The sequence below is a fragment of the Grampus griseus genome (assembly GCF_964374135.1).
Source record: "Grampus griseus genome assembly, chromosome: 3".
Classification (NCBI taxonomy): domain Eukaryota; kingdom Metazoa; phylum Chordata; class Mammalia; order Artiodactyla; family Delphinidae; genus Grampus; species Grampus griseus.
In genome coordinates, this window is record NC_139019.1 from 74,641,179 (window position 1) to 74,663,104 (window position 21,926).

General features: G+C 34.8%; 1 long non-coding RNA gene across 3 annotated transcripts in view; it reads right to left on the reverse strand.

Annotated features, from left to right (window-relative positions):
• LOC309820674 overlaps window positions 1–21,926 on the reverse strand; it is a 153,979-nt gene that overhangs the window by 107,183 nt on the left and 24,870 nt on the right. For 2 of the 3 annotated variants that reach the window (XR_014296534.1, XR_014296536.1), the window contains exons 3-6: window positions 19,243–19,364; window positions 17,955–18,056; window positions 16,724–16,819; window positions 16,534–16,580 (exon numbers count right to left, since the gene is read on the reverse strand). This is a non-coding gene — a long non-coding RNA (uncharacterized lncRNA). The remainder of the gene's footprint in view (window positions 1–16,533; window positions 16,581–16,723; window positions 16,820–17,954; window positions 18,057–19,242; window positions 19,365–21,926) is intronic. The other variant, XR_014296535.1, reaches the window with a different exon arrangement.

Here is a 21,926-nt window from a genome sequence, read left to right on the forward strand (position 1 = left end):
AAGAATATTTTATTCAAAGTACAAGTGAATATTTGAGATTACTAGAAATAACTGAATATTTGAACATTATGCCACTGTTCCTCAAACTGTCCCCCAACCTTATATTAGGACAGTCATCCTAGCACCTGTCCTGCCCTAGAAATAAAGTCTATTGTCAGCCCTGGTCCCTCCATCCTATGTTAGCTACCTAGCCAGAATGTCTCACCAACAAGCAGGGTCAGGACTAAGATGAGAGGAGTAAGGTACCTTGGGTGCAAATTTAAGAAGGTGCAAAAAAACTCAGCAATCAAGATAAATAATATTTTAATACCTTATTTTAAATAATCAGAATTTATGTAAAAAACTGATGATGAACAAAATATCAAAATTTTAAATTAATACAGAGTCAATATTACTGATTTTTCTTTTTGCCTCAGGTTCCAATACAGCACAACATAGTTAGTAACTGTCTCTATTTAAAATTTTGATATTTTGTCCACTGTGAATTTTGTGCCTGAAGCAAGTGCATTGCTCACCTCACCCTAGTTTCAACCCTGCCAACAAGTACCAGGATAAAACATATTATAGTTTTAAATGTGATCTTAATGGTAATACTCATGAATAAAAATTGGTTTAGGAAATCTTCTGTAGCTGGAATATAAAACTTGATATACATTAGTATGAAATAAAATTTGTGGAAGTATGACAACTTATTCAAACTCCAAATTTTAAAATTATAAACTATCTTCTTGAACTTTTATTTTCAGTAATGGAAGCCTAAATTTTTTAGACCTTGGTATTATTGGCATTTGGGGCTGGATAATTCTTTTTTGCAGGAGGGTATCCTATGTATTGTAGAATGTTTAGAAGCATCACTGGTCTCTACTGACTAGATGTCAGTATCTCCCCCAACCCCAATTATAAGAGCCAAAAAGATCTTCAGATGTTGCCAAATGTCCCTCAAGGGGATGAAGTCATCCCCAGCTGAGAACTACTAGTTGAGACCATCCCTCCTGCTGAAAATGAAAAATGAAGAATTTTTTTTAAATGCCATCACTTTAAAGCACTGAGCTGACATGATAATGCGGAACTGTCATGCTGAATGCTTAGTGAAATATAAAACCCAATGCTATCTCTCTAGTAAGTAGAACATCAAACACCTATGAAGACATCTGCCAATTGGCAAATTTAAGCTTCAATTCTGGAACATCGAAGGCAAAGAGCCCCACCTAAACTGGGGTGGCTAACAGAAAACCCTCACCTTATTAAGTTGAACCTCAAAGGTAATACCTAGAATGAAACCTGTCTTCCCCATTCTCAACCCCACCCCTAGGACAGTGGGGTGAAGGTTGCTTTGGCACTAAGAGGAGCAGGAGAAAAAAGAGAAGGAAAACGGGGGGACCTCTGTTCTCAGATACAAAAGAACATCTATCTCATAGCACTCACAAAAATTAACTTGAAATGGGTTAAAACTTAAAATAAGACCTGAAACCATAAACTCTCAGCCTTCCATTACTGAAAATCTTTGGCCATAGACTGGCCCTTGTGGGGATTAGCTGACCAGGTTCTCATTACCTTGACTGAGTAGGGAACCTCAAACTGTTGGTGAAATGGTCGCGGGTTCTTTAGCAAAAGCAAATGCAAATCTTCCCTATAGGAAGGTAAGTATAGTCTAAGCCTCCAGAACTCTCCAAATAATTTTATGAAGGCAATAAGAAAAATAACCAAGCATACAAGGAAACAAAGCACCATTGTCAAAAGTCTGCATAAATGAAAGATGACTGAAAGAGATCCTTTAAGACTTCAAATATTAGAATTATCAGAAACAAATTACAAAACTATGCTTACTACATTAAAAATTAATTAATAGCATGCTTGAAAATATATACAGGAAATTATAAAAAGTGAAAGAGCAGATTTGAAAAAAAATCAAATAAAATTTCTAGAAATTGAAAATACAATGACTAAAATTTAAAATCCAATATTTGCAAATCACATATATCTGATAAGAGGTTAATACCCAAAATATATAAATAACTAATACAAACCAATAGCAAAAATAATAATAATAACCTGATTTTAAAATAGGCAAAAGATCTGAATAGACATTTTTCCAAAGAAGACATACAACTTGCCAACAGGTGTATGAAAAGGTGTTCAACACCACTAACCATCAGGGAAATGCAAATCAAAACTAAAATGAGCTATCACCTCACACTTATTAGGGTGGCTATTATCAAAAAGACAAGAAATAACAAGTGTTGGAAAGGGTTCGGAGAAGAGAGAACCCTTGTACAATGTTGGTTGGAATATAAATGATACAGCTATTATGGGAAAAAGCATGGAGGTCCCTCAAGAAATTAAAAAATAGAACTACCATATGATCCAGCAATCCTACTTCTGGGTGCATAACCAAAAGAAATAAAATTGCTATCTCAAAGAGATATCTGCACTCCTGTGTTCACTGCAGCATTATTCACAACAGCCAAGATATGGAAATAACCTAAGCGTCCATCAATGGATGAACAGATAAGGAAAATGTGGTGTATACACACACACACACACACACACACACACACAGGAATATTATTCAGCCAATTTCCTTCCAAAAAGAAGGAAATTCTGTCATTTTCAACAATATGGATGAATCTGGAGGACATTATGCTAAGTGAAATAAATCAGACAGAGAAAGACAAACACTGTAGATCTCACTTATTACATTTACAATCTTAAAAAGTCAAATACATAGAACCAGAGAGTAGAACAGTGGTTGCCAGGAGTGGGGGTGAGGGAAATGGGGATGTGATGTCCATAGTGTACAAACTTTCAGTTATAATATGAATAATGAGGATCTAATGTACAGCATTATAGTTAAAAATACTGTATTATATACTTGAAATTTGCTAAGAAAGTAGATCTTAAGTGTTCACACTACCAAAAAAAAGTGACTATGTGAGGTAATGGATGCATTAATTAACTTGATTGTAGTAATCATTTCACAATGTATATGTATATTAAGTCATCACGTACACCTTGAAAAAGTAAATTTTTAAAAACTATGATTTGCCATTGAGAAGTGATTGCAATGTAAATTATACTTCAGAAAAGCTTTTAAAAGCTATTGTGTTACAGAAAGGCACACAATCAGACATTAGTGAAGCAAATATTCATAACTAAAATAATGACCACAAATGAGTGGTGATTATATTCTTATACTATGGACTAAATATTTGTGTTCCCCACAAAGTTCATATGTTAAAGTCCTAATCCCAATTTGATGGTATTTAGAGGTAGGACCTTTGGGAGGTAATTAGGTCTTGAGGGTAGAACTTTCATGAATGGAATTAGTGCCCTTATAAGAAGAAACATGAGAGAGTTGATCTCTCTTCCCCACCATGTAAAAATACAGCAAGAAGGCGGCCATCTACAAACCAGGAAGAGGGTCCTCACCAGACACAGAATATGCCAGCACCTTGATCTTGGACTTCCCAACCTTCAGAATTGTGGAAGATAAGTGTTTGTTGTTTAAGCCACCCAGTTTATGGTATTTTGTTATAGTAGTCTGAATTGATTTGGACACCTTGCAAAGCAACAACTAATTACTTACAGAACCTAAGAAAGAAAGATACAAGTATATGAAATTGTGATATGCTTTCTTACAGAGATACATGTAAAAGACTATACATCAAGCAATGCAACTGTGGAGATGTTTGCCAAATCCTTTGAGAAAATGATAAATTTCTAAGCAACCAGGGTCAATATGACCAATTCATTCATTAAGTAATACTATTATTAAGGCATTAGTAGTAATTTTTTCTCTTTTAGTGGTACCTGAATGGTACATCTTAAAATTGATGGTACTTTAGATTCAATAAAAAAAGATATTTGAATAGATCAACAAAATTTTCCAGAACTAATGAAAGACACCAATTCACATATACAAGAAGCCAAATTTCCCAAGCAGTATAAATGAAAGGAAATCCACACTTAAACACATCATCATGAAACCATTTAAAACCAAAAGGAAAGAGAAAGATCTTAAAAGCAATCAGGTGCAGCAGAGGGAGGGACAGAGAAAGACTACCTTTAAAAGAAGGTCAAGATACCACGTTTGTGGAGTGGAAAGTTCAAAACTGTTAAGATGCCAATTTTCCCCAGATTGATTCATACATCAATCGCTACCAGAATTTCAGCAGTCTTTTGGCAGATATTGGCAACATGATCCTAAAATGTATTTAGAATTGCAAATCATATAGAATTGCAAAATTTATAGAGAATTTATATAGAATGCCAAAACAATTTTGAAAAAGACAAACAAAGCTGGGTAACATATACTTCCCAATTTCAAAACTTAATATAAAGCTACTTCAGTAATTATCAACACAATGTAGTACTGGCACAAGGACAGACATGTAGATCACTAGAAAAGAAACTAATTTTCAGCAAAGTTGCAAAGGAAATTCACTGAGGGAAAAGATAGCCTTTTTAATTAATGGTACTAGGAAAACTGGATATCCATATGCCAAAAGATAAAGTTATACCTTTATTTCACACTATACATAAAAAATAACACAAAACAGATCACACATTTAAATGTTAGAGTCAAATCAAACTTTCAAAAGAAAACATAGGTGATTATCTTCAAGACCTTAGGTTAGGCAAAACTTTCTTAGATATGACACCAAAAACATGGTTCATTTTTTAAAATCTGATAAATTAGACCTCATCAAAATTCAAATCTTTTATACTTCAAAAGATATTATTATGAAAATTAAAAGACAAGCAACAGACTGGGAGAAAATATTTGGGAAATATTTTCTTATAAAGGATTTGTGTACAAAATATTCAAAGAACTCTTTGTATACAAGAAGACAAACAACACAATCAAAAATTGGGTAAAATTTTTCACAAAGCATTTCACCAAAGAAGATATATGAGTGGCTAATAAGCACACAAAAAGGTATTCAGTGTCATTAGTTTAGTAAAATGCAAATTAAAACCACAATGAGAAGCAATTTCACACCCACTAGAACGGCTATAATAATTTTTTAAAAAAAAACAGATAATAGCAAATGTTGGCAAGGATGTGGAGAAAGAAGGGTCCTCATACTTTGCTGGTGGGACCATAAAATGATGCAACCACTTTGGACAGTTTGGAAGTCTCGTAAAAAGTTAAAAATAAATGTTCCAAATGACTGAACAATTTTACTTTTAGGTATCTACCCAAGAGCAATTAAAACATATATTTACACAAAGACTTACACATGGATTCTCTTAGCAGCATTACTCATATTCATAGTTGAAAACCATATAAACCTAAATATCCATCAACTGATGAATGGACAGACATGATGTAGTATATGCATACAGTGGAATACTACTCATCAATAAAAAGAACAAATTACTAACACATGCTCTGACATATATGAAGCTCAAAAATATTATTCTAGGGAGGAAGGGTTGGGGGGAGGGATAGATTGGGAGTTTGGGATTGACACGTACACACTGCTATATTTAAAATACATAACCAACAATGACCTACTGTATAGCATAAGGAACTCTGCTCAGTATTCTGTAATAAGCTAAATGGGAAAAGAATTTGAAAAAAGAATACATACATGTATATGTATAACTGAATTACTTTGCTGTATACCTGAAACTAACACAACACTGTTAATCAACTATACTCGAATATTAAATGAAAATTTAAAAAATAAAAATAGAAAATAAAAAATAAATTAAAATGTTAATATTAAACAGTAACATTACACAAGTGAGACACAATAAAGCATCCTAATGAAATTATCATATTTAGTAGTATTCTCATGCTTATGTATATCTTAGTATTTCAGAAGCCTCCATAATTTTCATAAATGATTGAAGATAGTAGATGCTTACTGAGTACACCAAAGAGGTTAGACATCAAACACTTTCAGTGTGAAAAAACATATATGTTATTCTAACTCGAAGAATACTAGCACAAAAGACCACACAATGTAGGATTTAATTTATATGAAATTTCCAAGAAAGGAAAATCTACAGAGAAAAAAAATAGATTAGTATGGTCTGGAGTAAAGGAGAAGGGATAGAAGTTACCAAAGGGGAAAAGTGGGGGAGATAAATTAGGAGTTTGGGATTAACAGATACACACTACTATATATAAAATAAACAACAAGGACCTACTACATAGCACAGGGAAATATATTCAATATCTTGTAATAATCTACAATAGAAAAGAATCTGAAAAAGAATATATATATACATATACAACTGAATCACTTTGCTGTACACCTGAAACTAACACAACAGTGTAAAGCAACTATACTTCAATTCAAAAAAAAGGAGAGGGGATGGAGATTAACAGTTAATGAACATAAGTAATCTTATTTGGGTGACAGGAATGCCCCCAAACTGATCAATGGTGATGGCTGCACAACTTACTAAATTTACTGAAAAAATCATTGAATATATACTTGAAATGGGTGAATTAAATTAACATGCAAAATTATATGACATACCCCAAAGCTATATATACACACACATATATGAATATACATACATATATACATACATGAAAGTCAGACTGGTAACTGGCATCACAAAAACAACAGTGAAAACTAGAAAACAATGGAATGAGATCTAAACACAAGGACAAACAAAACTGCCATCCCTGAATTTTATACCCAGAGAAATATGTTTAAAGAATGAATACAAAATAGAGACTTCTTCAGAACAATGAAAATGCAGTGTGTCATCAGCAGATACTCTCCAGAAGAAATGCTAAAGATAAACTACAGGTAGCAGCAATGAGCTCCCAGATAAAAGACCTAACATGCAAGAAAGAACCAAGAGCAAATAAAGTGAGAAATACGTGAGTATATATACATAAACATCAAGTATAAAAATTCATAGTAATAAAGTTTCGTGGGGTTAAAGATAAACATAACACAACAATGTTCAGGAGAGGGGGACTGGGGTTAAAGTATTCTAAAGTCTTTATATTATCCAGAAGGAAGTTAAAGGTAATGATTGACTTGAGACTTTGACAATTATGTTTATTCTAATTTCTAGAGTAACCAATAAATGAATAGAAACAGAATGTATAACTTCTATATTATTAGAGAGAAAATGGAATAATAAAAAAATTATCAATTGTATTAGTCAGCATTACAGAACCAAAAACCAATAGGGTGTGTGTGTGTGGTGTGTGTGTGTGTGTGTGTGTGTGTGTGTGTGTGTGTGTGTGTGTGTGTGTGTGTGTGTGTGTGTGTGTGTGTGTGTGTGTGTGTGTGTGTGTGTGTGTGTGTGTGTCTAGAGAGAGAGAGAAATATTATGAGAAATTGGCCAATGCAATTTTGGAGGCTAACAAGCCCCAAGATCTGCAGTCAGCAACCAGCAGACTCAGGAGAGCTGATGGTATAGTTCCAGTCCAAGTCCAAAGGCCTAAGAACCAGGAGAGCCAATAGTATGGTCCTAGTCTGAAAGCCAGTAGGTTTGGGGCCCAGGAAGATGTTTCAGGTTGAGTCTGACGGTGGGGAAAAAAAAAACTGATGTCCCAGCTCAAAGGCAATAAGGCAAAAGGAATTCCTTCTTACTCATCTTTTTGTTCTATTCAGATCTTCAAGAGATTGGATGAGGCTCACCCATATTGGGAAGGGCAATCTGCTTTACTCAATCTACCAATTCAAATGTTACTCTCATTCAGAAATACTCTCATGGAGCCACCACAATGTTTGATGAACTATCTGGGTACCCTGTGGCCTAGTCAAGTTGACACATAAAATTAATCATCACATCAATCCAAAAGAAAGTAAAAAGGGAGAGAAAAACAGAAAAGCCATGTCAAATGGAAAGTGAAAAATAGAACAGCAAAGTCTACCACATCAGTAAATGCATTAAATGTAACCAAATTTAAACTCTGCTTAGAATCAACTAGATGTCTGAGAGAAGGTTATATGAATTCAATCTACACATTCACTAACATCTACTATGTGTTATATGTTGTTTTAAGTACACGGACACATCAGTGAAAAAAACAAAGCAATCAGATTACAAAATAATAAATAAATGTTCTGTATTCATTTTCATCTATCTATAACCCATACCTCCCTTCTTTAAAAGACTGTGTTCATTTATAATTTAAAACATTGTATACAACAGGTTAATTTAAAGATAAAGGAGAGCTCAGTAATTAAATGAACAAATGTAGAACATGGTTACACAAGGAACCACAGATGAGGAAATTACTAAAAGCGAGTAGTATTAATATTAAATTTGGGACTTCCCTGGTGGTGCAGTGGTTAAGAATCCACCTGCCAACGCAGGGGACACGGGTTTGAGTCCTGGTCCGGGAAGATTCCACATGCCACAGAGCAACTAAGCCCATGTGTCACAACTACTGAGCCTGCGCTCTAGAGCCCGTGAGCTATAACTACTGAGCCTGCATGCCACAACTACTGAAGTCCACATGCCTAGAGCCCATGCTCTGCAACAAGAGAAGCTACCGCAACGAGAAGCCCTTGCATTGCAACGAAGAGTAGCCCCCGCTCACCACAACTAGAGAAAGCCCATGTGCAGCAACAAAGACCCAACACAGCCAAAACTAAATAAATGAATAAATAAATTTATTTATTAAAAAATATTAAACTTGAGCTTATAGGCAGCCAAGGCAAAAAGGGAAATAGCACATTTTAGTCATTTGCCAAAAGTTGTATATTCAGTAGAAGACAGAAACTTTTATTTAGACCTAAATTATAATGAAAACTAACAGGGATCATTGTAGTCTGAGAAATATATAATTATATAGGCTGTTCCAAGAGATCCAGTAGCCAACCTAAGAAGTTTCATACAAAGACAAGTTGGGTAGGATAGGGAAAATAACATGGGCTTCAGATCCAGACAGAATTGAGTTTCAGTCATGTTCCATCACCTACAGGTTGTATAACCATGGGCAAGTTATTTAACCTCTCTGAACATCGATTTCCTCATCTCTAAAACAGAGCTACGAATGAAGGAATTAGAGAGACATTTTATAAGGTATCTAGCATATAACAGTTCTCAGTTTTAAAAGAGTTTTTATTATGATTTTTACAGCACATAATAAATAAATATAAGGGCAATGTAAATTGATACAGAGAGGAGTTTCTACTTACAGATTAAAGGGCATGGTGCTTTAAAAACAGTCAGTTCCACAGTACCAATGAACTAAAATATGAAAATTTTCCAAAACTGTTCTTAGAAATCTCTAAAGAACAATATGGAAGTAATACAAATAATCAAAGGGAAAGGTGACTATTTTACACATTGAGATATCATAAGGTTTGTGTATGTAAATTTACATAAGGCAAGTCAGAGGAAAACTGGGCTTCTGTCAAGTGGATTCGTTTTTGTGTTAACAACCACTTTTTGCCTTTTTCCTAAGCATCAACATTAATCAGTAAACTACGTGAAAGTAGAGTCCATTCACGGTCTTGCATGCCATTCTTTTCCAGTGTAGGCACATACAGAGCAGTCAATTAATATTTGTTAATGAACAAATGTATATCAGCTATTATCTCTGGAACTGATAGTTTTCATTTCAAGAAAGTTGCCTAACATGTTCTGTGGTGATAGTTTGACCCTAGGCATTTCTGTGACTTGTAACATAAACAATTTTTTTAATGACCAACTCTAATGGTTAATTTTATGTGTCAACTTGGCTATGCTATCGTACCCAGTTATTTAATCAAACACTTGTTAGCGTTACTGTGTTAGGCGTTATCTGTAGATATAGTTACCATCTACAGTCAGCTGACTTTAGGTAACAGAATTACCCTCAATAACTTGGGTAGGCCTCATCCCATGAGCTGAAGGCCTTAAGGGCAAAGTCCCAGACAAGAAATTCTGCCTCCAGACTGCAGCGTTATCTTCTGCCTAAGTTTACAGCCCGCCAGCCTGCCCTACCAGATTTAGATGCGCCAAGTCCCCACAATCACGCGAGCCACTCTCTTAAAATAAATCATAAATGCATGTGTGTATATGTATACGTTATATATATCTTATTGGTTCTGTTTCTCTGGAGAATCCGAACTAATACACCAACTGAAGTGAACGATTTGTTTTGAGGCTTTAAAGCAGAGGTTCCCAACCTCCAGGCCACGGAGCGCTACCAGTCCGCGGCCTGTTAGGAACCGGGTCACACAGCAGGAGGTGAGCAGCCAGTGAGCGAGCAAAGCTTCCTCTGAGGCTCCCATCGCTCGCATTACCGCCCGAACCATCCCCTCCCCCCACCCCCGGGTCCATGGAAAAATTGTCCTCCACAAAACTGGTCCCTGGTGCCAAAAAAGGTTGGGGACCGCTGCTTTAAAGTACAAAGTTGACATCAAAAGTAGAATACACCAAAAATAATATTATATGTTGCTTTCAACCTTTAGTTTTAACTAAAACAAAATGCCTTTTTTCTGTTCTTCTTTGATATCAATCCTAAATTACTAATTCCAACCAGCATCTATCACCTTCAAAATTCAAGTCCCTTTAATTTTTTTGCATAATAACATACAGACTTCTCAGGATCAAAACCATATATCATTTTTTAACCATGTATCATTAAATCCAATTAAAAAGAGATTCTTTTTTAAGTCTTTATTGAATTTGTTACAATATTGCTTCTGTTTTTTAAGTTTTGGTTTTTTGGCCGCGAGGCATACGGGATCTTAGCTCCCCAGCCAGGGATTGAACCCGTACTCCCTGCATTGGAAGGCAAAGTCTTAATCAGGGAAGTCCAAAAGGAGGTTCTTAAAGAATTCTTTTAGAGATTATCCATAACATCAATAGCATACAGGCCTAAAATCATACAGCGTGCACTTATACCATATTAGTGTTCATGTAATAAAAAGTAATATATCATAATTGTGTACTCCACACCTATTAATCTGTAGTTCCACCCTTTAGCATATACCTAAACAAGAGAAATAAAGATCTTATCAAATCTATGCCAAGGAAGGATTTAACCAAAAATACTCAAAAGGGCCATAAATTTTAATATATAGGATGCTACTTAAAAATTCACTTTATATTACTAGGATAGAAACTGCCACTTTCATTGTACAAAACTAGAATAGGGACACCAATGTAATGTTGATATTGAGAAATGCAATATATATTTATGTAATATGAGATGCTTGGACCATGTTACAAAAATGCAAATTTTATTTTCTTGTACATTTAGTGAGAAAAGGGAGGGAGAATAAATGTCAAAGGTTAAAGTGTAAACTCTGGAACAGAAGCCTTTGGCAGATTTTATTTATATTGGACATCCTGAACCCTTTAAACATTTACCTAGAAATGCAAATACCAGACATTTATTCTTGAATATTTTACTTCAGTTTTCCCATAATCTCCAGATACTTCCATCCCCTCTCACAATGACTATACTAATGCTAAATTGTTCAAGGCAATCAATTAATGGAAGCAATCAGGTTGTACATCACAAAATGGAGACAATCTAGAAATCTCTTTTATTAAGTCAACATAAACAAATGATCAAAATAATTCAGTCCATTTCTGTGGCTTAAAAAAATATTTTTGTCTCCTCCTTTCCATCCCAGTCTTCTTCTATTCCCAAGTCTTATGGCCAGGTCACAGCAACAAAAACCCATTTTACTATATATTGCTTACCTCAATATACCTAAAGCAGTATAATAAATGTTTCTAGATTCCAAATGTACAGCTATGTCACAGAGATAAAAAGCACTGAGCCAGGCTGGAAAACTGACAGTATTTTACGGCCCCACTTTAGTTTATGGTCATTTCACAAAATCTACCAAAGGCATAAAAGACTTTATGTTTTTTTTTCTATAATTAGTAAATTGATCCTTTGCCTCTCCAATTCTAATTCCTTAATTCCAATTCTACTAGAATGGTTTATATTGTTAAAAACATCTTTGGAGAATTAATCTTTTGGTCATAATTTTTAAATGAATATAATAACTGATTAAATATATAATTCATTGCCTAATCAGGAATAAAATTTTAATCCCATAAAAGATTTTAATAGCAATTTTAACTACTAGGCACATAATTAATGGTGTTAGGGGATAAAAATGAAATTTCAAGGTGACTAAAGCATAAATTCAAGAACTTTAGACAATTCTAGAGATAACACAACATTAAAATTAAAAGCTTATAGCTGTGTTTATAGAATGATGTGTAATTATAAGTTACTATTCCACCTTTTCAGATAAAATAATATAGTAGAAGAATTTTATTCAGAAAATAAGTTTTATAAAACATTTTTAAGGACAATGAAACAGCAATAAAACAATTTTTGGTTCCAATATAAATAAATCTTATTCATAAAAGAAAGCAAGTTAAAAGGCATTGGAACTCTGAGATATTAATTACTGTGCTTTTACATAGAGGGAAATTATGGCAGTACAATTCTATGATCCTTATACATGCAAAGTTTCCATTAACTTTGATGATTTTGCTTTTATAAGTAACACAGTATTACTTTATCATACACAATATTTTTATTAGTAAGAGTATCTCATAATAATACTGTTAAACAATTGGGTTCTATATTCTCAAGCCTCAGAATTTTCAATGAAGGGACCTCAGTTTTACTACGGCAATGACTGAATTTTGTGCAAAATTCTCAAATTTTGAATATATCACATTATGGAGCACCCGTTTATTTTCAATTGCTTGGGTGGATGGGATCAAAGAAAATGCAGTTATACTACAGGAATTTTCTGCCATTCAATTGCCAGTGTAGTTATGCATGAAGAACTCTTAATAAGTCAAAAGAGAACAAAATTCATTTGAAAGCAGAATTGACCCCCTTGATTTGGTTCTACGAATGGAAAGATTCAGGTCACTATGGATCCTTTTCTCTACTCAAAAGAGACCCTCTCTATTAATAAGCATTAAAATGCTTCACGTTTTAAAGTCTGCAACATCATGGCTTCATTATGAATTAGGTATTTAGGGGAAAATGCATTTCCTACAAAGGAAAATGTTAAAAATGTACCATTCCTCCAACATGCATTTTTCAAATAGTAAGAAAGAAATGTAACTGTTTTTGCAACCTAGGCTCAAGCAACTGCCCAAGCAGCCTATAGGACTGATATCAATAGGAGTTTTATGCCTGATGGAAAATCATTCTAAAGATTTTTTTTAACTGAAAAATAACGTCACCACTGTGATTTCCACCCTGGAAAACTAAAGCAGGAATCACACTGTGTTGTTAAAATGTTAGCAACATTTCATTTTTTGAAAAGGCAGTTTAGTTTTCCTGAAATAAAGAGTTGATTATCTCTCTTATTTCTGTTACAAGAATTTGATATATCACAAAGTATGAGTTACAGCATGTGCCAACTATCAACCAGGAAAAATGAACCTGATTCATAATTCACTTTGAGAATGTCTAGTTAGTCAATCAAGTGATTTGTAATCATGAAAGCTGCGAGAAATTGAATGAATAATGAGCCACAGTAAAATCCCTGGATTTTTTTTAGTATTCTTACTTCACTGTGACTTTTATTGCCACTTTTGATCAGTTTCTCAGCAGCACAAATTAAATCACACATATTTACTTAGAAGTTTTTGACTATTAAATAGGCTAAAGGATACACAAGTTGATGACCAGAGTATTTAATGTCTTCCTACGAAATTAAAAGTCTTAGTGTTTATAGCTTTAGCAAAGAAAACTTCATTCCTTCCAACCCCCTCAACACTTGCCTTATTTTATTTAAATTATTTAGTGAATATGCTATTTCAGGATAGCTTATTCTGATTCAGTGTATTTTCTTAAGTTGTTTCTATATAGTCTAAAACAAGTAAAATCATTTAACAGAATTTTGTTACTATCAGAAGCATTAAACTTCCTATTAATATCTTCATTGTATACTATTTCCTCAGTTAAAACTATAACATAAGCTGATGGCCAAAGAACATTTGACCTCTAATATATGTTATTAAATAATATATACATTTCTCATTAAATATACATAATATTAAGTTATTATAATATATAAGCATTGAATTATATAATAGTTATATACTGTGTACTACAGTTATTAGTATAATCTTATTAAATATAAAAAATATAAACCAACTTAAAGCTTGGCATATTACTAAAGGGGTAATATGATAAGTTAGTGTTTTTCAAAATGTAAAACTACTAAACTATGTAAGAATTTGTCACTCTGATAATACTGGCCATTATTAGCATTTTAGCAGGATGGCATGACATAAGAATTACACAATTTTAAAGCAAATAGAACTTTAAATGTGATAACAAATAGGCTCATTCTTTGACTTACTTTTCATAATTTTCAAGCAAAATAGTCTTTATACAACTTCAGACTGATTATAACACCAGACCACATGTGGCCTTCCCTAAGGAAAGTAATAAGTCCTTAAGTCAAGACCTATCCTACTCATTATTGAAATCTAATATTTATGAAAAATTCAACTATCTAAATTTTGTGGGTTAATTTCCAATAATAAATGGTGTTCAAGATAACAAATTCCAGACATATACTATATTGATTCCAAGAAGCAAGTACGATTATGTTGAGACCTCAGGAAAGATACTGTTTTCCACACTGCATGTGTGAAAAGTGTAGCAGCACTCCACCTTGGAATTCACTTTATCACCATTATCACACCAACTGTGAGGATCATCTTTTCTTTCCGACAGAGATTAATCATTCATTCAACAAATGCTTATTAAGCATCTATTATGTGTCAGATATTGTGATAAAAACTGGGAATGAGAAAAATGAATCAGACAGCCTTTTTACTTGTCCTTAAGAAATCTATAGTCTAGTTAGAAAGATTCATATAGGTAAATAAGTACAATAAAATATAGGTTCTAGAATAGATCTATGTACTGGAAAGGCTCAAAGAATGTAAGGTACAATGACAGAGGTCAGTAGTCACGAAAGGCTTCAGGGAAGTACCAAAGCTGAATCTTGAATGAAAAGTTCATACTCGGGGAGGGGGAAGGGTGAGCTGTGACAAAGCGAGAGAGAGGCATGGACATATATACACTACCAAACGTAAGGTAGATAGCTAGTGGGAAGCAGCCGCATAGCACAGGGAGATCAGCTCGGTGCTTTGTGACCGCCTGGAGGGGTGGGATAGGGAGGGTGGGAGGGAGGGAGACGCAAGAGGGAAGAGATACGGGAACATATGTATATGTATAACTGATTCACTTTGTTATAAAGCAGAAACTAACACACCATTGTAAAGCAATTATACCCCAATAAAGATGTTAAAAAAAAAGAAAAGAAAAGTTTGTACTCACCAGGGAGCAAGGAGGAAAGATCATAATGATAAGAAGAAGAATATTAATAAAGAAGTGCCAAATAGCTAATTACAGTAGGGCTACTACAAGCTATTCAGTTTAACTGAAGTCGACATGTAAGGAATATATATGATGTTGGGTAGTAAGGGAGAAGGCTGCCAGAGGTAAGCCTGAAACAGTATGCAATGGCCCAATAACAAAAGTCCTATATGTACATTAACACAATATATATCTTATAAACAATAGAAACCTTTGAAGAATTTTAAGCATAAAAATCACAGGACCATAGGTTTCCATAATGTCTAAACAATTCATGCATTTGGCTTTCTTCAACAATGGTCAAACTAACATTTCACATTTCATTGTGTACCTGATAGAGAATTAATGTCACCATTTTAGCCTACCTGTCTTATATTCATATGTAAATAACCTCCCAAAACAAGGGTCTCAGCCTCTAGCAAACTTGTGAACCGAACAGCAATTCTACTACCTGAAGAGTGGGGCAGACATTAAAGGTACACCAAGCTTAACAAGGAGGCATCATCAAGATTCTACTTAAAGAATTCATATATGTGATATATGCACATGCCTACACACACAATATTAAGCATGGATAATATACTGACTGTCAAAAGTTATGTCCATGTAAAGTCACAAAAGCAAATGTTTTCCACAGACACATTTTGGCGTACCTCAATCAGTAGTATAAAATCACTGTGAACTAGCCAGACTATGCTTCAAAAATAAAGTAGCCTAGTCTTGAACTGCATACATAAAAGCTTCATGCAGCTTAATGCAGCGTTTATAAACAGGAGCTTTGAGCAAAAGCTCTGAGGTCACAGAGTCCAGGGTTGAAATCCTGGGTCAGCCACTGACCTTATACAAATTATGAAACTCTCTAAGTCTTAGTTTCCTTATCTGCAAACCTGGGGTAATTATTCCTACCCCACAACACTGTTGTGGGGATACAATGAAGCACAGAAAACCCTCAGCACAGGGCTGAGCAAATAGTAATTATTCAATAAATAGTATCTTACTATTATAGATACAACAGAAATTATTCTAGTTATGATAAACTCATGTTTATACACTAAATAATTTTGTCTGACTAGCATTAAAGAAATTAGCAAAGTCTAGTCCAACTGCAAATGTTTGATGTAGGCTTAATGTGAAAACAATATTAATATGAGACAAATCACCTAAAAATAATGTTTTCAAGGAAAGAGATTTTGAAAAATGCATCGTTACACTTAATTACTTACAGAGCATGGGAAGAAGAGTCCAATCTTACTATAGGAATACTGCAAGCCTTTTTAAGGAAAAGGAAAATGGTACAATCAAATCTTTTCTCCAAATACAGTGCCATGTCATTCCTTTTATTATTTCATCACCTCTTACAAAAAGATTTAGTACAGATGGTAAGGCTGGTTATAATCATGTAACAACATGTACCTGTCATATAAGGATCCTCTCCCTAGAGTGAGGCGTTTCTTTGACTTCAGTGAGCATCAGTCCTACCAGTCTCTAACCTTGGGATTTGTTTATACTCTGTAAGAAAAAAATAAAAATATAATAACAATAAAACTATAAATAAGGTAGAATACTAGTAAAGTAAGACTGTAAAAGAAAATTTACTTTGACGACCTGACAATGAAGATGATTCAAGTGAAAACAACTAGAATAAAGAGGGCCAAAGCAACGTCGGTAACTGTATCAAGTTACTTATACATACATATATACATATATACGTATGTATGTATGCATATATACATATATACACATAGTCATGGCTACGTAAGGTTGGGTCAAGTCACAAATGTAATTAGTATAGTAAAATTAAGTTATGATTATTAAATATACATTAAATGATATTAACCTGAACTAAAGATTGCTACGTAGATACACTAACTCTTGTGATAATATTAAACGTATATATGTAGTCATCCACTGTATCTCTGGGATAGCAAACCTGCAGCAAGCATTAACAATGGCTACCAGTTGAAAGACCAAATAATCTATGTATTTGAAAATGGAAGAGAATCTATACAATTACACTGCAGTTATTCTGAAATTTCCTGAAATCAGTAATATATTTTAAAATAAGCATGTAATACATGTAATTCTGTTCTAGCCAATATTTATTCAAATAAAAGTCATGAATTGTGGGCTTCCCTGGTGGCGCAGTGGTTAAGAGTCCGCCTGCCGATGCAGGGGACACGGGTTCGTGCCCCGGTCCGGGAGGATCCCGCATGCCGCGGAGCGGCTGCGCCCGTGGGCCATGGCCGCTGGCCTGCGTGTCCGGAGCCATTGCTCCGCAATGGGAGAGGCCACAGCAGTGAGAGGCCCGCGTACCGCAAAAAAAATAAATAAATAAATAAATAAATAAGTCATGAATTGTAAGTTAACTAGCATGTGTTATATAGAAATAAGAATAGGGGTGAGAGAGAAACTAATCAAACTACTTTTAGGTATATTCATAAACATCAAATTATTACTTCCATTCTTTTCTACTATTAGGTTGACTTTTATGCAATCCTTTAGACATAAGTAATGAAGCATTATGGTTCAACACCCTGACGATGTCTCACAAAACAAAGTTTAAACCAAACTGTTATTTGATAACACTGAAAACATGAAATAATACTAGCATGATCTTTCCTGTATGAAGATGACACTGACTCACCGTCAATAAAGACAAGTTTCAAGTTGTTTTTCCATGGTGGAGATGGACTTCCTGATACAGCCATTCTCTTGCCAAAGCTCCCTGGTGAATAACAGCTTATACCTGAAAGATAAGTGTTACCAGTGGTCACAGAAAATAACAAAATAAAATTGTCAATATAGCAATGAAACCTATGCCTTGGTCCCAACCACTGTGTCCTGATGAACTAAAAGTCACAAAAATATATAAATACTGCGTAATACTTACATACAAAAATTGTACATGTATTTACTCTGACATATTCATTGTATTCTATGTATCACTGACCTAAAAATACAAATAATCACAGCCTGACCTCTATCCCTAGTAAAAATGTTCTCAGCTGTCTTAACTAAAACAAAAATTGCTTCTGACATGTAAAATCCAACGTGTATAATGAAAATGCTCAAAACATGAATGCATGCCAACTTTTCATCCCTCATCACCAGTAGCAATAACTGAGGAAATTACAGAATATTTTTGTTAATGTTAGCAATATTCTCAATATCATTAAATGCAGTATGACTACAGCCAAAATTACTTCGACATTTCCCAGAATTCTGAAAAATACTTCTACTTTTCACGAAGAAAAAATAATTGTGTTACTAGCTTCAGTGTTCATTCATGTTAATGCAGAACAGAGGTTTTGTAAATAAATACTCCCGATATGGAATTTTATCAGTTGCCAGTTGAATCTCCTTCACAAGAGTTGAGGAGCTAGCTAAACATTGCTGAAGACATAGTTTTTAGTATAAGTAAAATTAATGTTATGTGCTTCTTTATTATTTAAGGGAGTAAGAGATTAATATTTGTTAAAAATCATTAAAAAGCAGGACTTCCCGGGAGATCCAATGGTTAAGACTCCATGCTTCCAGTGCAGGGGTTGCAGGTTCAATCCCTGGTCAGGGAACTAAGATCCCACAAGTCAGGTGGTGTGGCCAAAAAAAAATTTTTTTAATTAAAAAAATAAGAAAAAAAATTCACTAAGAAGCAGCTAACAACTGGATACCATTCAAACAAAATCACAATGCTAAGTACCTATGATGAGCAAGGCAATCACTATTTTTTAAATTTTTATGCCTGGGGATTCTATGACAGGTATAAAAATAACAAGGCATAGTACACAATCTCAAAGAAATCACAATATCAGTATTATTGAAACATTCCACTTCCTTTTCTACATAGTTGCTTACAATAACAAACAGCTAAATTCTACCCCAGATCCTCTGTTAGAACAGGAAGGATGAAGAGGAAGAGCACAGCGTCATACCAGAACATGGCAGCTACCACAGGGATGAGGCTCTGGGGCTCCTCTTGCAAATGGAGATAAGGAAATTTCAAGAGAAATGTTGAGAACATCTGCTACAACCTTCGATGCAGGTCTACTGCCACCTGTAAACAAATAATCTTTGTTCATTTTAAGGCACTATAACAAATGTTTCCAGTCACAATTTTGTTTTAAAGGATCTGTCTCCTTATCAACTCTTCATTACATTCCTTATCATCATCCCTCACCAACTCATCAAAATTGGGAATTAGGCTGCAAACTCCCAAAGTTCCTCTTCATATTAGTTTCCCATTTCAACAATGCCTAGCAGAGCACCTTACCATTTTTAAATACTTAATAAATGTCTGATAAGTTGAATTGAACTAGTCATCTTACTCCTTCACCTGTCACCCCCAAAATAATCACTTATTCTAGCTACAACTACCATTCCTGGCAGGACAGTATAAGATGAAAAGACAAGATTATTTATTTATTTATTTATTTATTTATATTTCTTTTTGGCTGCATCGTGTATTCATTGCTGCACACAGGCTTTCTCTAGTTGCGGTGAGCAGGGGCTACTCTTCGTTGTGGTGCACGGGCTTCTCATTGCAGTGGCTTCTCTTGCTGCAGAGCACAGGCTCTAGGCATGCAGGCTCAGTAGTTGTGGCTTGCAGGCTCTAGAGTGCAGGCTCAGTAGTTGTGGCGCACGGGCTTAGTTGCTCCGCAGCATGTGGGATCTTCCCAGACTAGGGATCGAACCCGTGTCCCCTGCATTGGCAGGCGTATCCTTAACCACTGCGCCACCAGGGAAGTCCAACATTATTTATTAATTCAACAAATGTTTTGCTCAAACACCTACTAGGTACCATACTAAGTTCCATGGATATTAGTGTAAATAACACATGATCCCTGCCCTTAAATAACTCAGTCTAGTAAGAAAGATAAACATGGAAAATAGCCATTATAATACTCTGAAATCAGTTCATAACAAGTTTTATAGAAAGTGCTACAGATACTAAAAGGGAGGAAAACTGTCTTAGAATAAAAGCTTTAGAGAGGAAATGTCATGTGAGATGAGTACTAAAGAATGAGTAGCTGCTGAACAGAGGGACAGAGAAAGGGCATTCTTAGCAGAAGGAAGAGGTGAAAAATTACAGGTATGCAAAAGGGTACACAATATATTGAGAACTTTAAGAAGCTTTTGGGAAGGCAGCAGATGAGGGGGAGAAAAGGCATAAGAAAGATCACAGAGATGCCTTATTATGCTAAAAAGCTGGACCTCTGTCCTGACCAAAGGAGGTAAGCCAAGAGCATGACATGATCATTAAAAAGATCTTGGGGGCTTCCCTGGTGGCGCAGTGGTTGAGAGTCCGCCTGCCGATGCAGGGGACATGGGTTCATGCCCCGGTCCGGGAGGATCCCACATGCCGCGGAGCGGCTGGGCCCGTGAGCCATGACTGCTGAGCCTGCACGTCCAGAACCTGTGCTCCGCAACGGGAGAGGCCACAGCAGTGAGAGGCCCACGTACTGCAAAAATAAAAATAAAAAATAAAAAGGTCTTGGCAGCAGTGTGAAAGATCGGAGGAAAGACAAGACTAGAGGCATGGGACCAAATCATGAAACAAAGCTGACTTGACTTTAATGGTTTATGGAACTATGGTGACCCAATTCACCAATGACCATTAGGTTTGTTACCCAGTGGATCTTGAATTGAGATATAGATTTAGAGAATACTACAGACTCTAATTTATTTTATAAAACTGTTTATGTGATATAACCTCAAGGAAACAGCATAGCAGAAATTTCATAGAAATTGTATCAAGATACCAAAATATTAATAATGACCAGCTCTGGGTATTGGGGTTACAGGTTATATTTTTCTTCTTGTTCCTAATCTATTTGAAATTCTCCACACGTCAGAATTAAAAATAAATTTTAGGTCAATTCCTTGAAACTTAAAAGCTACTACTGGCATTAACCCTAAAGGGCCAGAGCCAGGATTTCTTGACAACATAATTGGCTCCAAAGGCTCCCTTCATCACCACAGCCCACTATACATAAAATACTCATTCCTACATCAGAACCTAAACCCATGCCATTTCTACTTCTGTAACATCCTCTTACCCTGAATGCCTACCTAAATCCCAACTTCATCATGTCGCCAGCTATAATGATCTTATACATACATTACCAATAGCTCATTATCTGCCCCACATATTGAGACATACAATCATATTATTTATTGAAATCCTTCCTGAATAGTTCTCGTTTGTTCTTCCTACGATTTTCTACAAGAATACTAGTGAATAAAAAAAGAGAATGCTAGTGCAAAACCAGTCCTATTCTAAAACAAATATTCAGACATGACTCATTTATGGATATATGTGCCTGTAAGTACACCAATGATTTGATAAACTGCAAATTTATGCATATAACCTACAAACTACAAAAGAGTTTTCAAATCTATTATCTCAGAAGAAACTGCCTACTATTATGAGTTGCATTGTGTCCCCCTAAAAGATGTTGAAGTCCTAACCCTCAGTACCTATGAATGTGACCTTATTTGGGAATAGGGTCTTTGCAGATAATCAAGTTAAAATGAGGTCATTAGGGTGAGTTCTGATCCAATATGACTGATGTCCTTATAAATAGAGGAAATTTGGACACAGAGACAATAATACACA